This window comes from Mirounga angustirostris, unplaced genomic scaffold (genome assembly GCF_029215605.1).
Source record: "Mirounga angustirostris isolate CCGP_5_RB_7025 unplaced genomic scaffold, mMirAng1.0.hap1 SCAF_7, whole genome shotgun sequence".
In the NCBI taxonomy this organism is placed as follows: domain Eukaryota; kingdom Metazoa; phylum Chordata; class Mammalia; order Carnivora; family Phocidae; genus Mirounga; species Mirounga angustirostris.
Window position 1 is genome coordinate 54972722 of NW_026991715.1, and position 18370 is coordinate 54991091.

Genomic DNA, 18370 nt, shown 5'->3' on the forward strand with positions numbered 1-18370 from the left:
ACAAACCTGCAGAGAAAGGCTTACTGCATTCAAAGTAAATGATAAAAGAGGACCCTGAAATAACTTAGAACTTTTAGGATAATGAACAGAAGAAAAAGTAATCTGAAAATATCTAGCTCTCTGCTTGGCAAACAAAAATTATTCCAATTTTCATATGCCTAGAGCTGACAACAAAGCAAAGTTCATGTCATTTTCCACAGCAATCATGAGGCTGTTCCTTTCATCTCTGTGGCTTAGGTGCTTACAATGTAATGTGACTAACATCTTAGAGCCCTGGTCTTTAATGTCCCCATCACCATGAGCAATAGTGAGATCCCACACGGCAGCACTCTAAAAAATAGCATCAAAAGATCAGCAACTCAAATAGAAGGACAAGAAAGAAGATAGTGTAGCTCAGGTTATAGAACTATTTAATCACTTTTTTCATTCATTCATTTACTAAACAGAGAATGCTTACTGGCCAAGCCTTTGAAATACATAGGCCACCAGCTGGGATTCACTTCGAAAATGAAGGAGAGAAGGCTGGGTGTAACCCAAGGAAGTTGAGCGAGTGAAAGCTTATTTGTACTGGGAAGTGGAGAATGAGAGCCTACCCTGAGATGGCCTGTGAGCTCTTTGCTGGTGAAGTTTGGCAACACACCTGAGGCCAATGGTGCATCACATAAGGTTTCAGAGCAGAGGAGGATGTGCTGTTGACAGGAGGCCTCGGAAGCTGACAGCAGAAAGAGGGACCAGAAAAACTTGAAGAACAGACCAAATCCCAGCTACAGGCCCAATCATTTATGTTTGTCTGAGTTCATTTTTGAGGCTGCCTAATAATAATTCACATTCATAATGATGACCTCACAGTCACTCAGAAGGTATTAATCATATTCATTTAGCTCTTTAAAGAAATGCAAGATAAAGGAAATTCTTTTCTGAAAGATTTTCATGAAAAAACTCTTACATATTTTTAACAACTTTATCGAGGTATAATTTATATATAATAAAACACACATATTTAAAGTGTGCATTTTGGGAGTTTTGATATAAGTATATATATGTGAAACCATTACAATTAAAGTGATGAAAATACTCATTAACTCTGAAAGATTAAGCATGCCCCTTAGAATGCCACCCTCCTGTATCTCTGTCCCCACAACCAATCCCTAGGCAACTACAGATCTGCTTTCTATTACTGTAGATTAGTTTGCATTTTCTATAATTTTATATAAATGAAACCATACATCATATGCCCTTTTTTGTTTGGCTTCTTTCACTCAGCATAATTATTTTGAAATTCATATATATTGTGTGTATCAATAGTTCATTCTTTTAAAATTGCTGAATTAAATTTTAAAAAAATAATAATAAATAATAAATAAAATTGCTGAATAGAATTCCATTATAGGAATATACCACAATTTTTTTGTTTTTTCACTTGTCGATGAATATTTAAGTTGTTTCCAGTTGAGGCTATTAAAAATAAAAATATACGTTTATGTATAAGTCTTTGTATGAACATATGATTTTACATCTCTTGTGTTAGTACCTAAGATTGGAATGACTGAATCATACAGTAGATATATGTTTAACATTTTAAGAAAGTACCAAATCGTTTGTTTTTTTTTAATGGTTTTACCAGGGTGCCTGGGTGGCTCAGTTGGCTAAGCGACTGCCTTCAGCTCAGGCCATGATCCTGGAGTCCCAGGATTGAGTCCTGCATCGGGCTCCCTGCTCGGCAGGGAGTCTGCTTCTCCCTCTGACCCTCCCCCCTTTCATGTGCTCTCTCTCTCTCTCATTCTCTCTCTCAAATAAATAAAATCTTTAAAAATAAATAAATAAATGGTTGTACCATTTTACATTTCTACCAGCAGTACATGAGAGTTATGGTTGTTCCACATTCATACCAACACATGGTAGAATCGGTCATTTTAAATTTAGGCACTCTATAATAAAGTGTGTAATGAATGGTATCTCAATGTAATTTTAATTTTAATTTTCTTAATAACTAATGGTGTTGAGCATATTGTCAGGTGCTTATTTGTCATCCATAAATCTTTTTTGGTGAAACATCTGTCCAAATCTTTTACTCACTTTAATTGGGTTGTTTGTTTTCTTATTATTAAGTTTTTCTTATCATTAAGTTAGGAGACTTCTTTATACAGATCTTCCTCAACTTACAATGGGGTTATGTTCTGATAAACCCATCCTAAGTTGAAAATACTGTTAAAGTGAAAATATGTTTAATACAGACCATAGTTTAGCCTAGCTACCCTAAACAGTCTCAGAATATTTATATTAGCCTTCAGTTGAGCAAAATCATCAAACACGAAGACTATTTTTTTTTTAAACACGAAGACTATTTTAAAATAAAGTGTTCAATCACCTGCACTTTATTAAGTGCTGTATTGAAAGTGAAAAACAGAATGGTTGTGTGGGTACAGAATGGTTGTAAGCTTATCAATTGTTGACCCTCGTGATCCTATGACTGACAGAGCTGCAGCTCACTGCAGTGCCCAGCGTCATGAGTGAGTATCATTGCTAGCCAGGAAAAGATCAAAACTCAAAATCTGAAGTGCAGTCTCTACTAAATGCATATCTCTTTCATAAGCATCTCATCATAAAGTCAAAAAACTGAAATTCAAACCATCCTAAGTCTGGGACCATCTGTACATTCTTGATACATACAAATCCTTCATCAGATAAATAAATTGCAAATATTTTCCCCCAATCTGTGGTTTGTCTTTTCATTCTCTTTACATCATCTTTTGAAGAGCAGAAGTTCTTACTTGTGATGGAGTCCATTTTAATTTGCTCTTTTATGAATCATGTTTTTGATGTTATATCTGAGAAGTCTTTGCCTACCTAATTTAAGGCCAGATTTTTCTCCAATGTTTTCTTCTAGAAGTTTTTTAGTTTTAGGTTTTACATTAATGTCTGTTGTCCATTTCAATCCAAGTAATTGAATTAACTTTTGTATATGATGTGAGGGGCTTTTTTTTAATATCCTATTGTAACAGCATCATTTGTTAAAAGGAATTCCTTTCTCCATTGAATTGTCTTTGCTACCTTGTCAAAAATCAGTTGACTTTATATGTATAGGTCTCTATTCTGTTCCATTGATTTATTTGTCCATTTTTATGTCAATACCACATTGACTTGATTAGTGTAATTGTACAGTAAGTCTTAAAATGAGGTAGCATTAGCTTCCAACTTTGTTCTTTTGGAGGTTGTTTGCCTATTCTAGTCCCTTTGCATTTTCATATCAATTTCAGAACTTATCAATTTCTATTTATCAACCTCTATTTAAAACCCACAGAAATTTGGATTTGGATTGCATTGAATCTATGAGTCAATTTGGGGAGAATTAAAGTTTTTAAAATTTTCAGTCTTCCAATCCATGAAGACATTATATCTCTCCATTGCTCAAGTCATCTTTAATCTTTCTCATCAGTATTTTGTAGTTTTTTTAATGTAGAGGCTTCACTCATCTTTTGTCAGATTTATCCCTAAATATTTAATATGCTATTGTAAATGGCATTTTTTTATTCAATTTCACATTGCTTGTTGCTGGTATATAGAAATATAGTTCTATTTGTATGTTGATGCTGTAACTCACTTACTAGTTTTAGCAGCTTTTTTGTATGGTCCATAGGATTTTCCATAAAACATAGATGATCTGTGAATAAAGACAGTTTCACTTCTTTTCTAATCTAGATGCTTTTTCTTTCTTTTTCTTGCCTTATTCACTGACTGAAACATCCAGTTGAATAGAAGTGTGATAAAACAAACAAACAAACAAACTTTGTTTTGTTCCTGATCTTAGAAATAAAGAACTTTGTCTTTAAGTATGATGTTAGTTCTATGTTGCTGATAAATACCCTTAATTAGGTTGAGGAAGTTCCCTTCTTTTCCTAGTTTGCTAACAGGTTTGTTGTTGTTGTTGTTATTGTTGTTGTTGTTTAAATCAGGAATGGACACTGAACTTGTCAAAGATTTTTCTGCATCTTTTGAAATGATCGTAGGGTTATTTTTAAGTTTGTTAATATAGTGAGATATATTGATTATATTAATATTCAGATGTTAAGCTTGCTTTGCCTTCCTGGGGAAAAACCTCACTTGATATAACATATACTCTTTTTTTATATTGTAGGGTTTGATTTGCTAAAATTCTGTGAAGAATTTGCATCTATGTTCAAGAAGGATATTAGTTTAATAGCTGAGCTGAACTGGAAGGAGCTTAGCTGCCAGGTGTCAACTAAGAAAAGCCAGAATGAAAGTAATAGTCAAGGGTGCCTGGGTGGCTCAGTCGTTAAGCGACTGCCTTCGGCTCAGGTCATGATCCTAGAGTCCCCGGATCGAGTCCCGCATCGGGCTCCCTGCTTGGCAGGGAGTCTGCTTCTCCCTCTGACCCTCCTCCCTCTCATGCTCTCTGTCTCTCATTCTCTCTCTCAAATAAATAAATAAAATCTTTAAAAAAAAAAAAAAGAAAAATAGTCAAGCCTGTAATCAATTACTGTGACAGTATAAGCAAAAGGCTAAACAGGAGAAAACGCCACCTCCTTCTCTGTTCCACCTTTTTTTCCAGGAACAAAGCCAGTGAGTGTCAGATATACAGCACAGTTTGGGGGAACGGTTTCACTGCTGAGGGAGCCCCATTCAAAAGACTCCTGCCATTTTGTGGACCCAGAGAGTGGGGCTGAGGGCGGAGGAAAGGGCCAGGAATGGAAAACTACTGAACATTAAGTCAGAGTGGAGAAAAATGTCTTTAAGCCCTCCCCCTTCCTCTTTCCATTCCAGTAAAAAGAGAGATGTTGGCAGAGATACCTGAAGAAGGCCTTGGCCAAAGGCTTCCAGTAACGAGGTCCTAAGTGGAGGCACCTGGGCTAGGAATGTATCTGTGCATAAGAGCGTGGCCAGCCAGGGGAGACTGAGGCCTTGACTGCAACTTCCTTCAGGGACTACCATGTGAGTCTGCTGTGGAGGTGACAGTTTGTTCCAGTGACACCTACTAGGTTAAGCCTTTGTAATTACCTATGGTCAGACCTGGAAGATCACATATAGAATTTTAGCCAGGAGCCAGACCTTAGGTTTGTGATATTTTTTTCTTGTAGTATTTTTGTTAGGTTTTGGTGTCAGAGTAGTGCTGGCCCCATGAAATGAGTGGAAATGTTCTCTCCTTTTCAATTTTCTGGAAGAGTTTGTGTAGAATTGGATTCTTTCTTAAATGTAGAACTGGTAGAATTTACCAGTGAAGTTATCTGGGCCTGGATTTTTCTTTGTGAGATGTATGTACTACGAACCTGAATTTAGTAGCTTATAGGGATATTTAGGTTATCTATTGTTTTCTTGGGGGAACTTTGGTAATTTGTATCTTTCAAGAAATGTGTCCATTTAATCTAAGTTGTTGACTTTCTTGTCAAAAAGCTGTTCCTGCTTCTCCCTTATCCTTTGACTGTTTCTACAGTCTGTAGTGATACCACCTCTCTCAGTCTTGATCACTCTGGCTAGATGGTTATCAATTTTATTGATCTCAATCAGTTTTTTACCTCATTAATTTTTTCTCTATTGTTTTTCTCTTTTGTGTGTCACTGAATTGTAATCTGATCATTATTATTTCCTTATTCTACCTATTTAGGTTTAGTTTACTCTTCTTTTACAAGTTTCTTAAAATAGAAACTAAGGTCATTGATCTGAGACCTTTCTTCTGTTCTGACATAGTTAATTAGTGCTATAAGTTTCCTTCTTAATCCTGCTTAAACTGCATCCCACAAATTTTGATATGTTATGTTTTTATTTTCTTCAGTTCAAAATACTTTGTAGTTTCTTTTTTAATTTCTTCTTGAACCCCTAGGTTAATTAGAATTATGCTTCTTTATTTTCTAAAAGTTTGGGGATTTTAGAGATACAATTCTGTTGATTTCTAATTTAAATCACTTGTGGTCAGAGAACATATTTTATGTGACTCAAATTATTTTAAATATATTGAGATTTGTTATATGGTCTGTCTTGGTAAATGTTTTCTGTGCTCTTAAAACTGATGTATATTTTGCTGTTATTAACAGGAATGTTCTATAAATATCAATTAGGCCAAGTTGGTAGATAGTGTTATTGAAGTCTCCTATATTTTTACTGAATTTTGGTCTACTTATTCTAGCAATTTTTAGAGACAGCTGTTGCAACCTCCAATTATACTGTAGATTTGTCTATTTTTTTTCCTCTCTGTTTGAATAGTTCTTATTGTTATGCCTTCAAATTCACTACTCTTCTGTAATATCAATCTGCCATTAATATCATCTAGTGTGGTTTTCATTTTATTGTTGGTTTCATCTCTAGAATTTCAATTTGGGTCTTTTTAAATATACTTCATGTCTCTACTTAATATGTTGAATCAGAGCTATTGCTGTTTTAATGTCCTTTTCTACTAATTCCATCACAATCGCTTCTCGGCCTTTTGGCTAAGATCAAGTGTAGTCTACTAATTCCATCATTTATGTCATTTTTTGGTTGATTTCTATTGATAAATTTTTTATCGTTATTATGAGTTGTATTTCCCTGTTTCTTTGCTGGTCTTGTTACCAGATGCCAAGTATTTACCAGGTTGTTTACCTTTGTTCTGGAGTGCAGTCAAGTTGCTTGTACACTCCAGGCCTTACTTTGATGCGTTATTATGCAGGACCAGACCAGCATTTAGAATAAAACTAATTTTGTTCTGCTACTGAGAGAAATGCTTCTGAGCACTTCACCTGATGACCCAGGAATTACATTTTCTACCCCTCCTGGTGAAAAAAGGCACTATTCCCTGTGGTGGGTGAGCCAGAGAGATTGTTCCCTCTACCTGTTTTGAGTGATTCTTCCCTCCATTGCAATTGTTTTGTATATCTGCATGAGTGGGTCAGTACTCTGATGAGTCCTCAAGGGGACCCTGAACAGACCTCTGAATTTCTGTGTGCATCTCTCTCCTGTCTGGTACTCTGTCCCATGAATTCTTAACCATCTGGCCTGCCTGGACTTCTGGCTTCAGCCCCTTATACTCAAGGAGACTGCTGAGCTCTGGCCTGGGTTCCTCTGCCTGCACCATAACCTAGAAACTGTCTCAAGACAGTGAGTTTGGGCCAATTATAGGACTCATGTTGCTTGTGTAGCATCTCTCATAGATCACTGTTTTTCACTATCTAATGTTCAATATCTTGATAACCATTATTTTTTATATTTGTCCTGCTTTTCACTTATTTCAGGCAAGAAGGTAAATCTGTTCATTATTACTCCATTATGGGCAGAAACAAAGGTCCAAAAAGTAGTTAAATATTATAATATCAGCAAAATAGCTTTTTTTTTTTTAGTTAAGGTATTTAAAAATAAACTTACATTACATAAACATCTACTTTTTCCTCAATGATGGCAGATAAACAAGATTTCATCTTGTCATTCAATATGAAATTGTCCAGCTGTAAACACCAGGAAATAATGGACTCTGCACTAAGAGTTTTATAGATCTTGATACACATTTTCAAGGAGCAACAAGAAGAGATCAATAAACAATTAACTTATTTGAGAAGTCAACCTTTTAAATGTTACCAGACTGTTGAGCTTTGAATGTCTTCTCTAGAGTGGTGCCTAACAAACAGGAAGGAAGCCTCTGCATGTGGCTGCCCACCCCTCGTGGGAAGCCTTTCTCAGTTTAATTCACCTATTCAGAAAATATTTACTGAGTTCCTGCTATCTGCCAGTGACTTTTTAAGGCCATGAAGATATAATAAGGAACAAAACAAAGGTCTCAATCTTCATGGAACTCAGTAGGTAAAATAGACAATAAACCAACATAAAAGAGTTCTACTGAGAAAAACAAAATCAGAGTAAGGGGTTAGAGGATTTCAATTTTAAATTGAGCTGTCAAGGAAGACCTCTCTGAGAAAGTTACATTGAATTTGAATGAAGTGAGAGAGGACACCATGCAAAACTCTAGAGAAGAATATTCTGGTGAAAGGGAACAAGTGTAAATACCCTGAGGCGCAAATGAGGTGGGCTGATGTAAGGATTCTGGTAGGAGTCTAATCTGAAGTCAGCACTAATGAGGAACCACTTGATCTTGTTGACCTACATCCACTAATTCATTTATACATATAAACTACATATCAGGTGCTCTGCTGTAGGTGTGAATGCAAGGTTGAGCTGCCTAAAAATATCACAAACACAACTTAATGGGAGAGAATCCGGTACATGAATAATAAGAATGGTCATAATAATGGGTGTAGTGGGGCTTCACGTTTAACAGTCTAAGTACTAACTGTAAGAGGTCTGCCTACTTGGCCATGTGTGATTGCCCCACTGGGCCCTATTTTCATGAAAGGCAAAGGTGTATGCTAAGGGATGGGAGATTTGGGGAACATGATCTGTGTAAAGATGAGAAGCAGCTATTCAAAGGGAAGAGCTAGGTTGATCAGAGCAAAGGACATGCTAATCAGAGCCGTTTGGCCCTGCCTCTCTGGATCCATGCCCAAGTTCTTTAGAAGAGAGATAAAGGGCTTTATTGCTGAAATCTCTGTAAGAAACCAACCATGCTGCTTGAGGAATAGTTCATACTGGGCCCTCTTTACTTGAGTGGCTGCTGGAGAAACAGGGACAGGGATGAAGCAGCCAGAACCACCATGGACAGAGACCCACACCAGCCAAGGCCAAGAGTCAGAGCAGCCCCAAGGGGCCACCATCTGGGAGAGGAAATGCTTTGGTAGCCAGTAGGGCTATGCTTAGGAGCACAAGAGGACATTCCTGGGGACTCCTTAAATTAGTCCCTGAATTTTTCTGGATGCAAATGTGTGACTCTGGAATTATACTTTGGTTGTAATCCTAAAACAGCCAATTATTAACTATGTTATCTTGAGCAAATTACTAAACGTCTCTGGACCTCATTTTTTCATTGTTAAATAGGGATAATATTCTCACCGTTAGGTGTTAGGATTGCTATGAGGCTTAAAAAGCATGTGGTTGGGGCGCCTGGCTGGTTCAGTTGGTAGAATGTGTGATTCTTGATCTCAGGGTTGTTAAGTTAGAGCCCCATGTTGGGTGTAGAGATTACTTAACAATTTTTAAAATCTTAAGAAATAAAAAAAATAAAAATTAGTGAAAAGCATGTGGTAAGTGTTTAAACAATGGCAGCTATGTTTTTATTATAATTGCTATTGTTATTATTACATTTTAGGAAACCAGGAATCCCCAAAAGGTGGTGAGTAAAGATTAAATTAATACTGCTTAAAAACTATTATTAGGTTCTCCCCTCAAGCTCTTGTGCCCTGAGAAGCATGGGATAACATTACAAGTAAGTACATGGCTTGGGCAATTTATTTAAGCCCCTTGAGCTCACTTTCTGTGTAACAGAGTATTAGTGATATCTGCCCCTTGTCCCTCATGGGGTTGTTGTGTGGCCCCCTTCCAACAATGGGCGTGGAAAGCATTCTGTAAAGAGCTGTTCAAATATCACTGATGTCCAGCTGTCATCTTCCTCACCAGCTCTGCCTTATGCAGCTCTTGGGACAGAGAAAACTCATTTTCAGGCTATTTTCAGGTCTGTAAGATGCAGCTGCTCGGAGTCAATCGCTATATGGCTAGAAGATTCTACAAGCCACCTGTTAAAGCTGCTGCATGCAGAAGCCCTGGGACAATTCTCCCCTAGCTCCTGACTCATGTTGCTCAAGGGGCCAAAGGTAAATATCTTTTTCCTACTGTTCTGCTCTATTTACTTCCTGTTGCCTGACTACTTGCCTCCAGCATCAGTAATAGCTTCCAAACCCTTGAGTATATTTATTTTCCATCTGCTCCTTCCCTGCTAGCAACGGCATTACGGCACCTCTAAAGATCCACGTCCTGGAAATCACCGCTCCAAAAAGCACTCGAAGTAGGAGAATGACAGTTTTCTCCCTTTGGTTCTCACACACTGAATGGTGTGACTCCAGTCCTCAGGACCCAGGAAAACCTACTTTAAACCACTGGGCTCACTTTTCTTGCCCAGGTGCATACATGAAAAAGGGATAATACTGATTCCCTGAGAAGAAAATTAAATCCAACTAAAAGGTTAAAAAAAGAAGAAAAAAAAAGCTTGACCTGAAATAAAATTTAAATTTAGAATTTGAAGAAGAAGGAAGATTTGAAGAAGCAAAAAATATAAGGGAGAATGTAAGACCTTAGAAATTTGAAATATGAGAGAAGGGACAATAAACCAAAAGAGATGTATGTTCACATAGTTAGAAGGAAACACTGAAGATGATGTGTAGCTGTTTGGGAGCTTAAAAAAAAAATACAAGGAAGAGCCAGGATGATAGAAATCATGGCCAGAGGTGCTGAGAATAGCAGAATTTGGAGTGGAGTACAAATTTAGGGATGCAGAGGGCAGACTTGGAAAAAATTCTTTCCAATTATTCATGATATTGAAAGAAACAGCAGACAGCTGTTGTTCAGAAGAGGGTGGGCTTAACTTTCAATAGGAGGGATTTAGGAGAGACGTTAGAAAATATCCGCTTATAAGTATTGGGAGAAAAATGTGGAAACTCCATCTCTGAGGATGTTAGGAATTAATAAGGGTAGCCACTGTCTTTCAGTAGTGGCTTAAGGGCAAACCTGGATACCTGAGCTTTCAAAGGTATCTCCGTCCATATGCAACCATGATTCTGTGTGAAGTTTTCTCCAATCCAAGTCCTTCTTTATCATGGCATAATATAAGGAGATTCTCTTAGAAGTCTTTGCTGTTTTCTGAGTTTATCTGTCCTGAATCAGCTTCTAAATCTAGTCCACCTCCCTGACTAGCATCTTGAATTCTCCTTAAAAATATTTCCCATAGGGGTGCCTGGGTGACTCAGTCATTAAGCATCTGCCTTCGGCTCAGGTCATGATCCCAGGGTCCTGGGATCGAGTCCCACATCGGGCTCCCTGCTCCGCGGGAAGCCTGCTTCTCCCTCTCCCACTCCCCCTGCTTGTATTCCCTCTCTCACTGTGTCTCTCTCTGTCAAATAAATCTTTAAAAAAAAAAATTTCCCATAGATCTCCAAGGGCAAAAGCCTATATTTCTCTCTGGATCCCTGGTCCACCCTGTGCCTGGCACAAAGATAGTACTCGATACAGAGCCCCTGAACAAATTTCAACTCTGAGAAGTAAAGAAAACCACTGCAATAAAATAAAATAGGGGTCGTAGAAACATCAGCAACACCAAAGAGAAATGGACTGATTCCTGCCTCCGCCAGAGAAAGTTGGCTGAAAAGAGCCCTTGGACTTTCACCCATAAAAAGGCTGCAGGGCAGAGAGCCCCATAATTCTGCCTGAGTATCTGTGACTGCCAGTCCTGAAGAGGGAGAACTGATCTATCAGGGTCCTGGTTGTCCGATTCAGATTTAACTTTACTTCATTCTTGAACACTCCGATCAGGAATAACTAAAGTCGCAAGAAGATTGCTAGGGTCTGAGCAGGTGAGTACTAATCCAACAATCACTGACCCAGACCAGCACATACCTCTGGCCTTAGCTGTAGACCTCAGGCCCAGCAGGGACCCTGTCTCCCCAATGCCAGTTGCTCACATATCATCTTCAAGGTTTTGTCTTATCTTCATAATGCCTGTTCCTGTTCCTTATTCAGTATTCATATTCATTATGTTACATTATGTTGTCATTAAGTAAATCACCTCTGGTTTTTTTGCTTATACTACTCCTATGTAATGAGAAATTAGGGCTTTATATGCTGGTCACAATTTTTTAATGTACCCTAAATTAAACACATTATTTCAAAAATAAAAAAATATATGAATGTGCTACCCAGTATTTCCCCCAGTGGTGGGAAATACTACCCACAGTTACATTTCTAGCTTTAGCCTAGCCATTCTTAATTTTTTTTCCCACCAAGAGATACATAGTTGCTATTCACAAGGCCACCACCTTCCAAATGAGTGCCTGAACTTCTGGGTAACTTCTAACAGAAAATCTGGAGCACCATTCTATTTTTTTCTCATTCAAGGAAGTATATCAGAATGCAAATGAATGAATACAATTATAAGGATAACCATGAAATCACTAATATCTTCCTCATAGAGCTGTTAAGAGGCTAAAATAGAAAAATGAGCATTTAGCATGGTGCTTAGCACACAGTAGGCACTCAATAATTTGTTCCTATTTTGTTAACATGAGTTATTCATCAATTTTGGTGATTTTTCCTCAATAAAAAAATTGACATGACCTCATTGCTCAAAGTCACTGTGTCCGAGGACCCTGAACACCTCCAGTAGGAGCTGCTACAAGAAGATGGTAGTCAACGCCTGCAAAGAGCACTTTCTCCTAGTCCCCAGGAAATTATTTTGCTATTAATTCATGGGTGCTATGAGTCCATATTTATTTTCTATTTAAGGTATAGCTGAGAAATTTGAGATCCTTATAGTATCTTTTCCTTCTAGAACTTTATCTTATTTCTCCATGTAGAATTACTCTGCTCTGACATGCTACTGGTTTCTAAAGAAATCAACAGTCGCATCATGAAGAAAAATATGAGTTTATATTGGAGATTTACATGGGATAAAATAGTTACCTCCATTTCTATTAACACTTGTAATATACAAAATAGGGAAAGATAAACCCCAAAATTTTTATTGTAAATGAAGCTGCTGTGAGACAAGCAAACTGTGACCAGGTCTAAAATAGTCATTGTATTCCAAAAGAATATCCATCTATTCTTTTATTTATTCATTCTATTCAATACATATTTTTTGGACCAATGTTCTATAAAAGGCACTGTGATAAGAGCAGTAGGGAATACAGAGACATTCTTTTTTATCAAGTCACTTACAGTTCAGTATTAAGCAACATTAGGTAAATGTCTTAACATTTAGCTTCTAACATTCCATCATGAAGACACCCTCAGATCTTTGGGTTCCTGTGTTTGTGCACCCCCTTGGAAATTTTACTGTCTGCTCTATAGTATACATGGTTAAGTAATAGTGAGCCACTTAAATTTTGTCTTGGCACAAGGCATCTTCAGACATAAAGCCAAATGTCTCATCTGAGATATTTTAATTATTAAATATCAAAAAGAAAAAGAAAATAATATAACAGGGTGCCTGGGTGTCTCAGTCCGTTGGGTGGCCGACTCTTGATTTCAGCTCAATTCCTGACCTCAGGGTCGTGAGATCCAGCCCCATGGCAGGCTCCATGCTCAGCAGGGATTCTGCTTTAGGATTCTTTCTCTCTCCTCTCCTCTGCCCCTCCCCCCACCCACATGCTTACTCTCTCTCTAAAATAAATAAGTTTTTAAAAAAGAAAATAATGTAACAGATACCCGTAACATTTTGCCATATTTGCGTTAGATTTCTCTTTTTAAAAGTAATTAAATAAAACATTACAGATGCAGCTAAAGCCCCACTCTGATCCTTCTCCATCCCTTTTTCTTTTCTTTTTTTTTTTTTTTATGGTGAAAAAATTTATATTTAGATTTAGCCAGCTGGACTCCGTTTAGATGATCTCAATTTTATTGGCAACATCCAAAGCATCAGTCAGGAGGCAGTTGAACATATGCCGCCTTCTTTCCATCAGGCCTGATCAAGGTGTTGACCTTGGCCATGTCCATGTCGTAGAGCTTCTTCACAGCCTGTTTGATCTGGTGCTTGTTGGCCTTAACATCCACAATGAACCCAAGTGTGTTGTTGTCTTCTGTTTCCTTCATGGCTGGCTCAGTGGTGGGGAGGGGGACTTGATGGCATAGTGATCAAGCTTGTTTCTCCTGGGGGCGCTCTTTCAAGGATATTTGGGCTGCCTTCGGAGACGCAGTGTCTTGGGTCGTCAGAATTTAGGTGACGTGCAGATCTTTTTTGTGTGTGACTATGGACGCCTTTCAGCACCAATTTTTGGCCTTCAAAGCCTTTGCTTTGGCTTCAGCTTTGGGAGGGGCAGGGGCTTCCTTCTTAGCCTTTGGCGCCATCTTTGTGAAAGGGATTTGCAAGGCTTGTTTCCAGGGGCCCAGAGCAGAGTCCATCCCTTTTTCTCTCCCGGCAGGAGGTAACTACTACTGGGCAGTAGGAATCCTTCCTATGTATTTTTCATATTTGTGCTCCATATGTCTAAATCTATAAATGATCTATGCTATTGTTTTATGCTTCAGTTTTTATATATCATCTCACAACTTGCTTTTTTCTCACCAGTATTTAAGTTTTGTGCATAGAGACTCCAGTTCATTTGTTACAATTGCTTCTGATTCTTCCACCATACGAAAAACCGTAGTTTATTCAGCCATTTCCCTACTGAGGGACAGCTTGTTTCCACTTTTTTTCTGTTCAAGCATTGCTCCACAGGACATCCATGCACTTGTCTCCTGATGCACATGAGCATGCACTTCTCTAGAGGAGCTATACCATAGTGGGTACCATATTGTAGGACATGGACATCTTCCCACATACCAGCTATGGCTAAAGTCACCACCGGAGGTGAGCCTAGCAATTTACACTTCCACTTAAAATGTAAATAATCATAACAACAGCTATTTCCTTACATTCTTGCCAACAATTACTGTTACCAGGGTAATTCATTTTTGTGAATCAGTGGGTGTGAAATAAATTCTGTGGTTTTAATTTGCCTTGCCCTAACTACTGTGGAAGTTGAGCATCATCTTTTTTATGCTCACTACCTTTTGGGAATCTCTTCTTCTGTGAGTTGCCTGATCATATAATTTGCCCATTTATCCAGTAGGTTATCATTTAAAATAGTGATTTACAGGAGTTTGGGGGGTTTTTTGTCACATACTCTCAATACTTATTTTATATACTTCACAAATACCTTCTCCTGGTCTGTAGTTTGTCATTTAATTTTTACAGTGTCATTTATCATATAATTGCCTTAAGTCTAATATAGGCAAAAAGGTCAACCTTTTCCTTTATAATTTGTGCTTTGCATCTTGACTGTAACCCCTTCCCGAATCCCAAGTTCCTGAAAAATATTCTTTTAGTTATACTGAAAGCAGCTGAGCTTTTAAATCCTGCTTGTTAATGGTTACAATTCTTGGGTTGAAGTAGTCCCATCATATGAAAGGCTTGGGCTGGAAGGGGTGGGGAGGGAGAATAATTCCATATTTCCTTACACAAGCCCCCACCAGCACCAGGAAATATAGATGATACCTCACAGCCCACCTTGGTCCATGGGATCCCCCCTGCCCACATCTCTTCAAGTCCTGTTCCTAGACTCGTGGCCATTAGAAGGAATGTGATACAGAAAACAGAGTCAAGCAACTCCCATGAGGCAGTATATACTGGGGGTACTTCACAGATCTTTACAAGAAGCAAAGACCTGCTAAACTCCAGGAAGAATCTGTCAAGGGAACCCCGCTAAATCCACTAGAGCTACAGGGTGGACACATGCTTTGTTGCAGCAGCAAAATCAGTGGAAAGTTCTAGACTGAGCTTTACCATACCCCTGGGTATGCACCTTTGAAGCCAAGGGCCTAAATTCTCTGAGTAAAATTTCATCTGTAAAGCAGGTGGGTTACTCTGCTTACATCAAAGGTTGTTAGGGAAATGGAAGAAGATAGTGTTTAAAAGTTCTTTTCTGTTTTGTGGCCTCAGCTTCCTCAAGATGATTTGATTCTCAACAGTGAAGATATAATGCCATAAAGACAAGACATTTCCTGAATTTGCAGCTCTGTTGGAAGCAATCACTCAGGAACGATAGTGTTATGTGAGGGCCCGCAATTACATCACAACTTCCCTCATCTGTGTAGCTAAGCAACAGTAAGTGCTGCTAAGGTGTGTTCCATTGGCCAGAGACGCTTGGTAACAATATTCCCTGGTTCGGAGACAGACCCATGTAAGCAGGATGTCCTCTAAACCCACCTCATGGGAAAATGGGAACACAGTCCATTCTCCCACGAGAGACAAGAGATGGGACCTCACCCGGGAACCTGAGCAGGTCCACTGCAGGGTATAATATTATTCTTTTTTTTTTTTTAATATCATTCTTTTAATGCCTGAACTCCTGATATTCTGGAAAGTACAAAGTACTCTGCAGACATGAATCACATATTAGGATTGCAGGACATAGCAGAATGGAGAGATCATATCCTCAGATGACAGCTTCCAGCATACTCCAGAGCAAGCTAGCCTCGCTAATGCCGTCATTCCTCCAAGAGATCTGTAGTGGCACAGCCTTGCCTAAAGAGATTACAGAGAGACCGCACTATACCACAGGCTGGTCCTAAAATAAAACTCAGCAGCAAAAGCATTGAAACCCGGTGTTGGTATGAACATCTTCAGTCTGAGTTGCTGAAAGACTTGTATTCTTTCACTGGACTCAGGAGAGAGAATGAACTAGAGTATGGGGATTTTATTAAATTCAGGAACACTGGGTCCTTTTTCTTTGAGTATAACCAAGTCAAGAATTTATTATATCCTGCAGAATGGGAAACAATTTTAGGTACTTAAACAGAGATACCATGCAGTCCTGGCTTTCTGGTTGAGCTGTTTCATGCTGAACCTGATTCTCTGATGATGCTTATCAGCCTCTAATTTTGTGATGCTGAAGATATTTATCTTTCTGGTTTCTTAATGTGTAAGCCAGCTCGAAAGGGTGTCACAGGACAACTGAAGAAGAGAAGGTTTTAAAACCTTATTAGGATTCTCTGAGTATAGGTTTCCTTCCTACAATCCCTTTTTCCCAATTTAAGAATCGATCATGCTTTCCCTCTAGGAGAAGGTGTGTTTTTTCTTTCTGACCTGTCTGGAATGTAAAGCTATACGATGGCTATCAGAATCTTCTCCCTTGTTGAGGAGAGGAATGATTCCTCCTTTAGATATACCAGCACCTCAGGGATTCTATGGAATGTAAAGTGAGAAAAGCAACTTCCTGACAGTGCTTAATGTTACATTTTTCATCCTAAATTCTAAAATTGCATCTTCCCCATTGCTCCAACTGTACTATTTTGGTTAATGAACTTTACTTTTTGTTTTTTTTCTGCTCGTAATATAGAGATGAGGCTTTGGCCGGAGCCCTGGAGATGGGGTCAAAACATCTGGGTTCCAGTCTTGGTTCTTCCACTTGCTTATTGGCAACAGCCCAGTTGACAGCCGTGTGGCAGGAAGTACCACTCTCCTGCTTACTTCCCTCCTCGACTCTCAAGAAGGTGCCAAGAGATGTAGTGGTCAAACACCCACATGGAGGGCCCCATGCCCAGAAGAGATTATAAGAGAAGCAGGACGCCGGTGAGGGAGAAGCATGGGGCCCACAGCCAGATGCATGGGTTTGAATCCCATTTCTGCTACTCACCTGCTGTGTGATCTGAGGCAAGTTACATCATGGCTCCGTGTCTTTGTTTCCCCTCCACGTGCAAAGGAGACACTGCTGCTGATGGGATCTGTGTCACATGGTTGTTGTGACAACTCACGGAGTTAATACCTGGGAAGTACTTAGAACAATGTCTAGACACATAGTCAGTGCTCAGGAAAGGTCAGCGTTCTATCCGAGGCTTCCTTCTCCTTTCTCCTGAGTAGTAAATCAATCATTAGATCTTACCAGTTCTCTCAAAAACAGCTCCTTCTTCCCATTCCCACTACCCCCAGTTCAGACCTCTATTGTCCCACTCCTGGGCCACTGAGCAGGAACAGTGCTGGGCTCTCTCATCTCCTTTGTTCTAATCCCTCCTGACCCCGGCACCAGATCACTTCTCTCAAAACATCACTTTGAACCAATTATTCCATGCTTCAAATTCTCTGGGACTCTCAAAGACTTACAGAATAATTTTAAGACTTTAGACTACAATTTCAGACATTTTATAAACTAAGCCCAGCTTTCTGTCTCTCAGCACTCAGACATAACCCCTCTGCCTGAGCAAAACAGTTTTCTCTGTTCTTGAACAGAGCTGTGATTCCTTGCCTCCATGTTGTTGCGCATTCCTTTTCTCCAGCATGGAACAGCCTCCCTCCTTGGCCAATTACTGAGAGGCCGTGTGTCTAGTGGTTAAGAGCCCCAGCCTGGATGTCCAAATGGCCTCCATTAATCTCCTGGCTCCCTAACTTCCTGGCCAGATGACCTTGAGCAGCTTTTATTCCTATTCTATGTGCTTCGCAAGCACTTACTCTTATTACCGTTCGAGGAAAATCCATTTTACAATGATAATCTATTGATTCAGGAGGTGTTTAATTACTTTTTAGTTAATTGATATTTTACTATAATGTGTGAACCAAAACTCAAAACAAAATTAAATTTTTTCTTATCTCTGTTGTCCCAGTACATTTTATGTTTTTGTTTGTTTGTTTGTTTTTGCTAAAGAACATCAGACTCATCAGGAACTTCATCAGGAATTTGACAACCTTCTACTTACTTTCAAGGCTAATTCCTTTATGTTCTTACTCTGCACAAAGCTAATCTAATTACTCTTTCTC

General features: G+C 38.8%; 1 pseudogene; it reads left to right on the forward strand.

Annotated features, from left to right (window-relative positions):
- The first annotated feature begins 6420 nt into the window (after positions 1-6420).
- On the forward strand, positions 6421-6512 carry LOC123837035 (U2 spliceosomal RNA; annotated as a pseudogene).
- The last annotated feature ends 11858 nt before the right edge of the window (positions 6513-18370 follow it).